This window comes from Saimiri boliviensis, chromosome 1 (genome assembly GCF_048565385.1).
Source record: "Saimiri boliviensis isolate mSaiBol1 chromosome 1, mSaiBol1.pri, whole genome shotgun sequence".
NCBI classification, from domain to species: Eukaryota; Metazoa; Chordata; class Mammalia; order Primates; family Cebidae; genus Saimiri; species Saimiri boliviensis.
The window spans coordinates 62091168-62105813 of record NC_133449.1 but is presented as its reverse complement, the minus strand read 5'-3'; the positions used below and the strand labels follow the sequence as shown (position 1 = coordinate 62105813).

At 35.2% G+C, this 14646-nt stretch overlaps 1 long non-coding RNA gene across 1 annotated transcript in view; it reads left to right on the top strand.

Annotated features, from left to right (window-relative positions):
• The window catches only part of LOC141584291 (uncharacterized), a 405949-nt gene that overhangs the window by 220380 nt on the left and 170923 nt on the right, over window positions 1-14646 (top strand). The window lies entirely within an intron of this gene.

Genomic DNA, 14646 nt, shown 5'->3' with positions numbered 1-14646 from the left:
TTTAACATTTCATTAAAATTCATCTTTTCATTTATTATGTTGTAAAGTTCATGAATCCCTTTAAAATCTGATGCAAGTGTCTTTCTCTAACATGCGTGTGGCTAAGCCACTGTAGTACATTTCTTATGGTTGCTGTGAGTCATGGAGTTGAAGCAGATATATGTTTCACTTTGTGTTGCTTTTTATTATGTTTTCAGATGAGTGCCTAGTGTGGTCATTGATTTCCTCATACACTCTCAGAAGATAAAGTGTCCATCTTTAAATTTGATATGCTTATTCTATCATATACATCTGAATAGAAACCTAGCAAAAACATATGCAGGCACAGAACCCTTTATTTCTTTGGGTTAGTCCCATTCTATGTGAGTTCCCTTCCTACCATCGTTCTACTGTACTGGTTAAGGGGTTGGATATAGGATCAGCATTGTTCTCATTTTGTGTTTCCTCATTCTCTCTGGGAATATGCACTCTGACTTGCTACAACCTTTTAGACAATTTCTCTTTATATTGAAGTCCATTAAATTGTAAATACATTAGATTACCCAATATATTCTTGCCTTCAGGAAAGACTAATGTGATTTCAAATGAGAATTAATGTATAAATGAATCCTAGGTTATATCCTGAACGGAGGTGGGCTGTCAGGAGATTATGAATTAATTTTTAGTAAACATTGCAAAGTGTCTCAGCACTGAGTCAATTGGTGTTCGTGTTCATGCAGCATCCAGCAAACACAGTAGCACAAGCAGTCCACAAAAATAAAATTTAAAAACCCAAACACTCAACCTTACCCAAAGAAGCACAAAGGTTCCAAAACCACAAAGAATATCGGAAATATCCTAGAGGAAAAGATGAGCTTTGGGGAATTGCCAAAATCCTGCTCTCATTTTACTTTCAGATAGGTCAAGACTTGTATTGCATTTGCATCCTATTTTTTTTTTTCTTTATCTGACAGGTGGCATCTCTTACCCCTCTGCCACTGGATGTTCTGTTACTGAACATCCCCATTTTGCCTCTGGAAATCTTATTACAGGATCTTTTAACATTCTTCATTTTATTGTTTTAAAAGAAAAACTGGATTTACTAGACCTAGTATATTCCTGGACATAGTATTTTTTTTCCCCTATGTTTTGGGATTAAGTATTACCTTCTTTTCCAGGATTTCTGGTCCTTTGAAAAAAAGAATCCTTCAGAGGTTAAAATCTGTATCTCAGAAACACACAGACAAGTTTTCCTTTGTGTAAGATTTTAGTAAATAGAATGGGCCATAAAGGGTAACAGCCAGAGACTACACAAGGGATTTCCTGAAATGGTTCCTCTTTGGAATTAAATAAGAGTTCACATCAGATCAATGATAGTTGAGTTGTTTGTGGATATTTAATGTTTGCAGATAAATTTCTAAAATGACTTCAGTTTTTTAGTGGATTTTGGGAAAGATATCCTTATCTCAATTTAGCACTCATAAATATTTTGAAAGATAAAATGGTAAATACAAAATATAACTTTGGTACATTAAAGATGACTGCAAATTCTTTACTACATACACTTATATTAAGAAGTGGAATCAACTTCTCTTCCTCTTGAATCTGGGCTGAATGTTCCTTGATTAATAGGGCATGATGGAAAGGCTATTCTGGGACTTCTGAGGCTGAGTTCCAGGCTCCAGAAACATGAGTGAAAAAGCCAGACTGGAAGGGGATCCTCCAGCCCCAGTTGCCCTAATGGAGGTCCTATGAATTGGAGATCTTCTACCCATAAGAGCCACTCCTAAATTCCTTAGCCACAAAACTGTGACCAAAATAAAATGATTGTTTTAAGCCACTACTAGTTTGTGGTAGTTATCGACAGACAATAAATGGAAACTGTAACCAAATAAAATATATAAAGAAATGCATAGATATTTAATACACTGAACCAATCAGAATAAGTTCACAGTTTGTAGAAATTCATTTTTTTTTTAATGTTATCACCCACATCACTAAGGATCAAAGCACGAAATTTAGTTAAAACCCAGATTGGAAATCCTTGTACTTCAGAGAAGATCACAGGTGCAGCTGCAATCTTGACCGGAAATTGTGTGCTGAGCCAGAATATCTATAAGCAAGGCTTACAGTCACATTACATTTAGATGTCACTCAAAATTGCAGTAAAGAATTCCTAGTAAAGCCTGACATAATCTCAGATATATTGGTTGAGTGTAATCAAACACCAAAATTGCAACCTGACTATTATTTAGCCTTTCTTAATCAAATCCATTTTCATTTATGTACATGTAGTCATACAGGTAGCATACTATGCTGAAATTCCAAGCCTTAGATTCGAAGGGGCTGTATGCCTTCCTTTAAGAGTATATATTTACCAATAAAAATTTTTTACTTTGTAAATGAACATCAACAAAGAAATCCCTTAAAAGGGCATAAAAGAGGAATGGTTTAAATATTCCACTATTCAAAACTCCAAATTTAATTGCATTATTTCTTCTATAGTTTTATACTTTTTGATACCACATAGAGCAGAGCCAATTTTAAACAGTCACTGAAAATGTATGTAACAATTAGTCTTCAATTTCCAATACGCAGTGTTGCTTTACTGCACTTTAAAGGAGCATAATCCTCCCTGTGACTTCTTGAAAGCATTTAACAGCTGTCTTGACTGGCTGGGAAAGAAACACCCACTTACTGGGCAAACAGGTCAAAAAAAGGAGATTGCTATTTTTTGCTCTACTCTTAGCACAAAGAAAATATCAGGAAATAGCTAGATCTCAAATCACCTATTATGCTTTGACAATTTGCTTTAGTTATGACTTTGAAAAATTTAGATTTCCAATTCCCCCCACCCAATTTAGATCTCTGCTAGCAGAAATTCCAGCCATCCTACAGCAGTCATCCATCTCAGCCCTCACGTTCTAGCAGTTGAAGGATTTATGTCAGTTGGAGATTCTGCTCCTCTTTTGACATTTGTCAGAAGGCTGTTTATTTCCTTCTGAGTAAGAAAAAACTCACTTAAACAAGATAATTATGGATTAAATTATAGATATTTAAAAGTCTTCGGATATTGTTTGTGGGGAGAAATGTATGTTAGAATTGATAGGAGAACAAGGCATATTCTGAATGATAATCATGGCTATGCTTTGGGAAATCACTCTGTGTGTGTGTGTGTGTGTGTGTGTGTGTGTGTGTGTGTGTATTTGTGTGTGGGTGTGTGAATTTGTTTCAATTATCTATTGCTGCATAACAAACCAGCCTTAAAACTTACTGGAGTAAAAAAGTAATTTTAGGGAAGAGATAGCATGGGGAGAAATGACAGATACAGGTGAGGAGAAGGAAGGCAGCAAACCACACTGCCATGTGTGTACCTATGCAACAATCTTGCATGTTCTTCACATGTACCTCAAAACCTAAAATGCAATAAAAAAAAAGTAACTTTATGATGCTCATTAATTTGTGGATCAGAAATTTGGGCAGCTTACAAGATAGATGGCTTGTCTCTGCTCCGAAATTGGGTGAGGATAGCTAGAGGTAGCTCAAGCTACCTCATGCAGCTGGAGATAGCTGAGACAGCTCAATGGGGGCCATATGAGCAGGCCTCAATTCTCTCTCTCATAACTGATAACTGAGCAGGACTCAATTCTCTCTCTCATAACTGGAATGTCCAAGATGGTATCCTCACCTGTGTATCTGACACCCATGTTAGGATATCTGGCATCACTCCATCTCCATATGTCTTCTCCATGTGGCTACTTGGACTTCCCTGCAGTATGAGAGCCAGAGAATGGCTGGACCTTTGATGCAACTATTGGCTTTTCTGAGAGCAAGCATTCAGAGAACCCAAACAGAAACTGCAAGACTTTTAATGATGTTGTCTTGGAAGTCTCAAAACATAATTTTTACTGCATTCTATTGGTCAAGCAAGTAAATAAGGCCAGCCAGATTTAAGGGGGAGGGGGAAAATTTGATTGTGCCTCGATGAGAGAAGTAGCAAACAAGTTGTGGCCATTTTAAATCTGCCATGATGGGTACATTGAAGAGGCAGGTTCAGTTGCCTCGGGAAAGCAAGCATCACAATGTGGGGTAACTGTAGAAGAGTGCAGATGACCTCTTTTGTCTCTCTGTGGCTCCTAGACCAGAGTTGGAGGCATGCCTCAGATACTGCAGCAAGAGAACATAGAAGTCATCAGACTCCGTAGGATTCACAGGTATAATACCAACTTGATGAGGTAGCAACACAAAAACAGAATAAACTCGTGGACAGAGCTGGCCCCTCGGGTTCACTAGGCTTATTGACATCAGGCTAGGAAACTTTGGAGAAAGAAAGAAAAAAATTCACATTTTAGCAAGTTTGAATTCGGAGATTTAAAAAATATTTTAAAAAGACATCTGAGGGTATTTGGTAAACCAAGTTGGCAAAGGAAGATAGATGGTTGTCATCATCTTCCAAAGTTCTTGTGCCTGTGTCATTTGTTCACATATTGGATTACTAGCCAGGAACCTGTATTTTCCTGAATATTGGACTTCTAATAGCAATTTGTATTGAGTCACCAAGTTTTCTTTCTTGCCAGATCTTTAGTAAAACATATGGAATTGGAAAAGCACATAGAAAAGACCACATCTAACACTGCATCTATATATATTTGTGTGTATATATGTATGTTTGTATATGTTTGTGTGTTGTAGGAATACACAAATATTTAAGACATTCATGCCAATACCAGTATAGTTACAAAATAAAAATTTCTGGAAGTCTTTACAAATTCTCACTTTTCTTTAACTTTTTTCCAAAAGCAATATATTATTGTAAGAATTAAAATAATGTAGATTCCTGGTTAGGACCCCCCCAGCTTCCAGATCCCTAAGTTTGTTGTGAATACTTCCAGACATTATTTGTTTTACCCAATCACTGCTTCTATTATTGAAGGAGATATCTTAATTTGTAAGCAAATAAGCCATTGAAATAACTCCCGAACACAGATTTTTATAAAATTTCATTTGTAGTCTTCTTTTCACAGGACAGAACCTTCATCCTCAATATTCTAACCCCAATTTAAAGAACGAAATTAAATTATATGAGTATTTAGAGAAAATTTTATATTTGCAGAGTTGATATTAGTAATTCTCTGAAAATATAGCTTTTACTTTGCCTTCTTTTTACATGGATAGTATACAATTTTTAAATAGTTTTCGTCTTCCCTCAGGTCAAGAGACACATCCCTTCCTAAGCTGAGTGGGTGGGAGGTACTCAGTGGTAATCCTAAAGCAATCATAAGGAGAGTCAGAGTTCTACAAAGAAGTAAGGATACAAAATATTTTTTCTGCTTGATTTTGTAAATTTTATGAGTCAAGTTCAAATCTCTAAACTGTGTACATGTATTTTTTCTAATGTGATGTTGTTCAATTTCACAGTAATTGACACCATTTCTTTGTGGTTAATCCCTTATGTTCAACCACCATCTTCCACAAGGCATTAGGTCTCTATGGCAACCCACAAGCTCCCACTGTGAGAACTGTATCTCACCCAGTATGGCCAGAGGATCATTTCGTTCCACTTGGCTTCAGAAAATTTGCTCATACAATTTCCTTCACCCCTTGGTCTATGAAGATCCTCCACTCACGCCGAGCCTCTTACCCATGGACCCTTGCTGGGACTTAACATTTATTTTTTTTCTATAAAGAGATAAGGAAAAACCTCGCTCAGTCTCAAAGCCATTTCAAAGTGTTTTTCTAACTCTATTTTTGTTTGCAGATTTACATTCTATGTTCTTCTATTACCTATCCTAAATCAAATAGATTGAATTTAGTTACTTTCTCATAGATCACTCTTCCAGGGATGGGGGTCTTAGGATGCTTCTATCCTTTTCATTTTGCCAGGTTGTTAGTTTTCAGAAGTGTCTACTGGACTCAACTATTTGCATAGGTGGTAATAATTAAAATAGAAAGGTGTATAAATATAGTCCTGAGGAGAAATCACCTTACCCAATTCCTAAGTCCACATTTATCATGGTGATACCACCAAGACTCCAGTTTCTGTAATGTTTATGTAGTATTTCTTTACTTTTAACCACATTCAATTGCATATTAATTGTTCAGCAAATGTGGTGGATCATTTTAAGATTGCTTGCTATGTAATATCTTAGTAGAAGGTTTTCTTGAATTAAATCTATTGTCTCTGGAGCAAAATGTAAATTTTCCCTACTACCTATGTTGGGGTTAGCAGTTGCCTGCACAGTGCCAATTTCAACCTATAAACTCATGCTCTTATAATAGCCTTAGTATATAGAACTAACAAATTCTATAATGATATGTCTATTGGCTTAAGAGATACCAGAAACAATTTTAGAGTTTTCGGTTGCCTAAGAATACCCTAAAGATACTGCAACCTTATGGGAGTGTGGGGATATTTTTAAGGAGTTAATATGTATAAGAGCTAAGTACTCCTAAAACATAATGGGAACTAAAGAGATATTAACTACTACTATTATTATTATTGTCTCAGCTATATCTGATTGGTGCCAAAGGTGGTGGCTAATTTTTTGCATCCTTCCATGTAGCCATTCATTTTTTATTTTTGGTATGCAAATACTGAAATATGTTTCTCAACAGGAGCCAAAACTCATCAAGTATACACAGACTTAGAATCAAATTTGTACTCCATCCTTTTGTCAGAACTGACTGTATGAGAATACATTAAAATCCTGGAGAATAACATAATGGTATGGATAAATTGTTAATTATTAAACAATATTTCTATCTGGAAAGGTACATAGGAAAAAGAGAGAAAAAAATTATATATCACTTTGTATTCAGTGAGCTTCTTAAGAACTCCTTCTTACTGAATTTCCTTATGCATTTGACAGCAAAACAGAGATTAAATATTCACTGAATTGAAGACAAATATTCGAGCTGCCAAATGAAATTTAACGGCATAATTGTGAATATGTTTAAATTAGTAAACCTTGATTCAGAAGTATTTTGTGGGTATGCCATAAGAGGACTTTGAGGATGACAAGTTGAAAATTTACTTCAAAAGTTTAGATAACTGAAATTGGACATCTGTTAACTACCTAATAATGTGTCAGACATCATATATATACATATATACACACACACACACATATATATAATGGAATACATATGATGTATATATAGTAGGTGCTACAAAAAATTACATGTACACAAATATAGGGTTGGTGCCTAGTTTCCTTTCTTGAAGGCTTTAAAAAGTCTTCTATTTATCAGGCAAAATCCCGGAAATGTTACATAATGAGTCCTGGACAAGCTCTCATCTGTTTACAGCAGTAAGCACTGCTATAAATGACATCTCTAAAGCAATTCTGAATCCTGCGGCTCAAAGGGCAGAGAGCCCTGGAACATTTTCCAAACTTGAAGCTGGGTATTGCTTCACAAGGTACGCCTTCCTAATGAGAGTATTCAACCTAAGCTTTTATGAAAATTGTTCCAATTAATAGTCTCATATGATGGATATGGGATTGTGGTTATGAATTTCCATTTCAGTTCACTTTGTGCAAGAGCAATCATCCTTAAAGACTCATAATTTCTTTTAATTGGATATTTCATTACCAGGCAAGGGTACAGAGAGCAAAACTAATTTTCCTTGCCTTTTATTTAGCCTACTTTATTTTGGAGTAAGTGCTTGTGATATAGGCCTAAGAAGCAATCATTATTCCTGCTTCTGAAATTAATTTGCTGAACAATGGATTGCAAATTATTTTGCATTCTACACCTCAGTTTCTCTTTTTGCAAAATGGACTGTTGACAGTTAAACTTCAAAAGTAAAAAATGGTACATTAAAGTGAGCAAGCTCTTCCCCATTTAGGTTCTAAATATATTGCTGTTCTTATTAAGAAAACCTATGCACACTTTACTTCCTTTATTTCCCTTTCATGTTCAGGTCTGGCTGCAATTTTCCCAGAAAAGTTTATGATGGTAAAAAAAGTAGATGATTAGGATTAGATGACGTTCAAATTAGTACTGGTTCTATCATTTACTTGGCCACACAACCTTGGCACCATCATGGAACTGTTTTAAGACTTGATTTCCTCATTTGTTCTCATGCCCTGTTCTTTCTCACCACACTTTAGGGAGTTGCTGTTTATTATTTGCTATACCACCAAAGAAGCATTCCATCCCTCACAATATGTCCTTCAGGAGAAACTAGACTAACTCTGCCAGGGGTCATATCAGTGCTTACCTTGGTCATTCACTGCCAGGACCCAGGCCACTTCAGTTATCCATAATCATTCTGAACCTCATCCTTGTGCTGTTCTTTACTTTCTGCTGTCTCTCTACTCTGTACTCCTAAATCTCTCCTCTTCTCTCTTTGTGATTTGCAAGATCTCCCATCCTTTAATTCAGCCATTTTCTACTATGTAGCCATACTCTCCTGAATTCATTTTTCTCCTTGCTCAGATCAAATTCTACTATTAGAATTATTCTCTTGCAACTAATCATAGCTCTATTGTATCCTTTTCCTTCTATTTCTTGGGAACAACTCAAACCTTAGATAAATATTACTCTCTATATATGTATTCTTCATGTCAGCACTTGTGCAAGTTAAACATTGCTGGGGAAAAAAATCACATGGTTAAGGCTTCACTCTAATCATCTTAACTCTCAATTTGGGAATATCTATCTGCTAAAAGCTCCAAAACCTATTTTGTACTCTCACATTGAACTGGATACCTTGCCTCAAACTTGTTGGACAAAGTAGAAGTCATACGAAGCAAACTCTCATATTTTCTGACCAGAAATCCTATAAACCTTCATAAATTTACTTTTATCTTTTCCTTACCCTCTTATCTTATTTAAAGTCCGTTCTTCTTCTTTTCTCTGTGGGATCATTCTAATGTTTTTTTAAAATTGTTAAATTCAACAGGCATGTTTCTTTCCTCATTTTGCTCCATCTTTTCTAGAATTCACAGAAGTTAACCATACTCTCATGAGTTCATTCTCTTCTCTCGCCTTTGGTTACGATTCTTCCTTATGATTTTCTTTCCATTTCACTGACTATTTTTTCCAGCCTCCTTTGTTAGCTCATCTTTTCTCACTGTTCTCCATATGTGAGAGTGGTTTGGAGTTCCATCCTTATCCCTTTTCTTACAGTGCTATTTTCTCACTAGGTGATTTTTTCCCTTTTCTTGCATTTATTTGCCATATTTGTGTTGATAAATTCAAAATTATCAGCAGAAATTTTATGTTTACAGAGTCAGCTTTCTGCTTTTTATCTCAACTTGAATGTCTTAGAGATATCCTTAAGGTAACAGGAACATTAAACTCTAAATGTAAATCAGGAAAACTAAACCCTTGTCTCTCACCTTCAACAGTGCTGTAACTTTGTAACTTCTCTTCTTAATAAATATAATTTTCTCTGTTACGCAGATTAAAACCTAAGTATCAAGTATATGAATGTAAGCCTTCAGTTAATCCATGTCAATCTCTTGCTTAAGAATTTCCACTGGCTTCCATTGCACTGAGATTAAACCCAAACTATTTAACATGGCCAATTAATGGAGCAACACTACTTAGCTCTCCCACTGAATGTCATACCATTGTCTTCCCAGCTCTAGCAATGCTTCAGGAATGCTGATCTTGTTTACTTCCTGGATCATGCTAAATTCTTTTCTATCTCAAGACCTTTCATGTTTTGTTGGCTTGGAATTTCTTCTATCACTTGTTTTGTAATTCATTTTTACTTTTCCTTTAGATTTCTGCTTAAGCAGATCACCTCAGAAGGGTGTTTCTAGCAGCCATATCTGAAATAAAATGTACTTTTCATCCCAATCTCATTATTCTCTGTCTCAGAGGTTGTTTTATAATGATTTATTGGCCTTTTAACCTATCTTGCGTATCATTTCCCCTCTAGTATCTAAGATTCCTGTGGCAAAAACATGTTTGTCTTGTACTATTTCCTCCTTGGTGCCTGGCTTATTTCCTGTAGTATACTAGTCACTCTATAAATATTCACTAATGAATGAATTAAATAATAAATGAGGAAAGAAGCCTATACAAAGTGAATGTGAGGGTCAAATAAAATCATATAGGTCAACCACCTTGGAAAATATTAAGGTGTTAAAACAAGGGATTTTTATTCCATTTTTTTTCTTTAGTGTGTGATAAACCTAAGACTATTTTGATCCTCCTATCTTCCACGCCACCTTTCTGCCCTCATTCATAAATCTTTCTATCTCATGCAAGAAGCCTACACAGACCAGGTGGGTTGAGAGAAAATTCTCACCTCCCTCACATATTTATGCTTAGCAACTGTCTTTCCCATATGTCCAATTATGTCTACATGATAAGAAAAGTAAAAATTATATGAAAAAACTAAAAACCTTAATTAACTCTAAAGGATGAATGTTGATTTTTTTTCTTTGTGTATATATGTCGGTGCAAGTGTGCTTTACAAGAGTTTGCAACATGGAATTGGGTTAGTACTGAGCTTGGTGACCTTAAAGGCTTCATTCACTGTGTGATCTTGATTTTTTTAGGATTATGTGGGTTACAGGCTTAGACACAAGACAGGCTTAAATGTTCAATGATGGAAGGTTTTTCTTTCTTGTTTAATAGGTTAACTTCAACCAGCATATCCTGCCTGTGGCATCCTTCAGTTTATGTGTTGGTTAAAATCATTTCATCATTTTCCCCTTTCATATGGAATAAATTGTTTTAACATTGGCATACCACACACAAGCTGCCTTGTAGGCTAGATCTTAACAATTTAGCTATTTCTTTGCTTTTTTTGTTTTTCCTTTTTTTAAAACCTTTGTCCCACCCTTTCCAAACTACTCTGGAGACTTTGCAAAATTATGGCTTACTGACTATAAACCTCATGTTCTCTCATTCTCTACCACTTTGTTCATTTCATGGCTTTTTCCTGAAAGCTCTTAACCCTTTTGTCTTTTTACTCTAGAAAGCATCCATCCATTTTTCAAAAATCAGCACAAATTTCACCTCCTCTATGAAGATTTATTTAACCTCTCTAGAAAGAGTTAGGCCCCCCTCTCTTGAGTTGTCATGTCTTCAGGATATTCTTTAGAAATATCCATACCCATATTTAGACTGCATTCTAGCCCGGGCAGCAAAGCAATACCCCCATTCTCTCTCCCTCTTCCTCTTTCTCTTTCTTTCTCTTCTTTATTCTTTTTCTTAAAAAAAAAATACAAGCATTAGCTGGGCATGGTAGTGTGCACCTGTAGTCCTAGCTACTTGGGAGGCTAAGGCAGAAGAATCAATTGAATCTGGGAGGCGGAGGTTGCAGTGAGCTGAGATCGTGCCACTGTCCTCCAGCCTAAGCCACAGAGTGAGACTCTGTCTTAAATTTTTAAAAAAAAAGAAAGTAATATATTGCTATGTAATAACTTATCATAAAATTAGAGGCTGAAGACAAGAGAAATTATTATGTCACAATTTTAGTGGGTCAGAAGTCCAGGCATGAGTTAACCTGGTCCTCTGCCTAGTCTCACAGGATGTTGGCCAACCTGGAGTCTCATCTGGAATCTAGAATGGGAAAGGATCCACTTCCCTAATTATGTGGGTTTTGGCAGCATTCAGTTCCTTGCAGTTGTTAGAACTGAGAGCTTCAGTTTTCGCCTGCTGTAAACAGGAGGCTGCCCTCAGCTCTGAGAGGTCACCTGCAATTCCTTGCCAAGTTGGGTTTCTCAACATGCATACTTACTTCTCCACAGCCGGGCAATAAAAGCAAGATTTCCTAAGTATGCAGCAGGCACTTTAAAAAAAAAAAAAAGAAAGAAATATCCATACCCAAGGGATAGCAGAGGGTGGGGCACTAGGGGAGGGATAACATTAGGAGAAATACCTAATGTAGATGACAGGGTGATGGATGTGGAAAAACCCCCATGGCACATGTATACCTATGTAACAAACTTGCACATTCTGCACACGTGCCCCAGAACTTAAAGTATAATAATAATAAATAAATATCTATATCCATGGTCATATTTATATTTGTCACTCACATCCTATTCTATGTGAACTATACTCTCTGGAGTACAGAATGCACAGTCTTGTTAGAAAAATATGATGACTCTACATGTCAATTTATGTTTCTTAATATCTTACATATCCTTACATCACAGCCTTTTATCTTAAAATACAATTTTGGACTTTTCAGTACATACTTGATTACATTTTGGTTTGATTACACCCTCTGTACATACTACTTTCCTTATTATTGTAAGGAGTTCTACCATTTTCCTTGCCTCCATTTAAGTGTGGTGGAACTTTTAAAGCAATATACCTGACATATGTACCCCTTTCTGTTTTTATCTCCCAGTTGGTTATTAATTTGGGAGTAGAAGACAACTCTTATTTGTATGTCCTCTCAAATCTCAGGACTAGTCTATAAAGCTCAATTTTGCTTTGAAACACAGACATTATTTTTATTTTCTTTCTTATAATTTCAACTTTTGTTTTAAATTTAGTCAGAATAGTAGCCATTCGGACGGGTGTAAGATAATATCTCATTGTGATTTTAATTTGCATTTTTCTGATTAGTCTTCATGACCTTTTTTTTTCATGGTTGTTTCTCATGTTTGTTGTCAACTTGTATGCTTTATTTTGAGAAGTATCTCTTCATGTTTTTAGTTTATTTTTTAATGGGGCTATTTGTTTTTTTGCTTATTAATTTAGGTTCTTTATAGATCCTGGATATTAGTCTATTGTCAGATGCATAGGTTATGAATATTTTATCTTATTCTGTAGGTTGTCTGTTCACTGTGTTGATAGTTTCTTTTGCTATGGAGAAGCTCTTTTACTTAATTAGGTCTAATTTGTCAATGTTTGTTTTTGTGGCAATTGCTTTTGGTGACTTAGTCATACATTGTTTTCCAAGGCCAATGTCCAGAATGGTGTTTCCTAGGTTTTCTTCTAGGACTCTTAAAATTTGAGGTCTTACATTTAAATCTTTAATCCATCTTGAATTAATTTTTGTATATGGTGAAAGATAGGAGTCCACTTTCATATTTCTGCATATGGCTAGCCCACTATCCCAGCATCACTTATTGAATAGGAATCCTTTTCCTCATTGCTTATTTTTGTTGACTTTGTCAAAGATCAGATGATTGTAGAACTTCAGTTTATTTCTGGGTTCTCTAACCTGTTCCCTTGATTGTATATCTGTTGTTGTATCAGTACCATGCTGTTTTTGTTCCTGTAGCTTTATGCTATAGTTTTAAGTAGGGTAATGTAATGCTTCTGGCTTTGTTCTTTTTGCTTAGGATTGTTTTGGCAATTTGAGCTCATTTTTGGTTCCATAGGAATTTTAGACTAGTTTTTTCTAATTCTGTAAAAAATGATGCTGGTAGTTTGATAGGAGTAGCGTTGAATCTGTAGATGGCTTTGGGCAGTATAGCCATTTTAATGATGCTGATTCTTTTCGGTCCATGAACATGAAATATTTTGCCATTTGTTTATGTCATCTATGATTTCTTTCAGTTGTGTTTTGTAGTTCTTCTTGTAGAGGTATTTTAACTCCATTGTTTGATATATTTTTAGGTTTTTGTTGTTGTTGTTTTGGTGTGACTATTGTAAATGGGATTACATTCTTGATTTGGATTTCAGCTAGAATATTATTGGTGTATAGAAATGCTACTGATTTTTGCACATGGATATTGTATCCTGAAACTTTACTGGAATTGTTTATCACTTCCAGGAGCCTTCAAAGGAGTCTTTAGGGTTTTCTTTGTATAGAATTATATCATCAGTGAAGAGAGATTGACACAGACTGCTTTAATGGTCAAAGGCTCATGAATAAAATTCAGGACAGCCAGAGTTAAAATGTGGCAATTTTGCTAATAAAAATGTTTGATTTTTGCCTGTTATAAACTCTCAAATCATTTTAGTTTCAGGTTAGTCTGCAGTGGTCTAATTTTGTTGCTTTTTCTTACTGAAATGTCATCTATAATTTAAAGCAATAAGCAAAGATTTAAAATAGAATGAAGTAAAGCTACATCTTGTGATCAAGATTTGAGGAACATTTGTAGTTTATTAAAAATTATGTCACTTCTATTTAAAAGCCACAGGGTCCCTCTATAAATTCAGAAATCAGTACTTTCTTGTTTTTGCTCATTTGAAAATCCTATTTAATGATAATTGCTCTTCTGTTGGGTTTTGGTTATTAAAAAGCTAAAAAGGACAAATACTTCCCTTAAGAAATTTGTCTGCATTTAGCACTGCTGGTTGGCTAGAGGTTAATGTTCATGAAGCCAAAATCACAGGTTTGATGCAAATATCCACCAGAACCTTTGCTCTGGTATATGGCCTCAATTACACTTTTAACCCAAGAAAGTTGACTTATGATTATGAACCAATTACCTCAATAAACCCTTAGATCAGATCAGAATATAAGGATGAAAGATCCATTGCCACTAACATAAAAACAACTTATGGTTTACTTTATTTATCAAAAGATTAGGTGAGATTCACCAACCCCATAGAATTAAATATAGTTTTTATGTTGACAGTGCTCTACTTTATATTTCCTCTCTTGACTCCAATTTCAACCCATATAGCTGTTTTTATCTACATTGGATATCTTGTTAGCATTTTATTTCTATAATGACCAACAAACAAAAGAAATGAAACTACCAAATTAAAAATGAAAAACCCTCCTGCTTT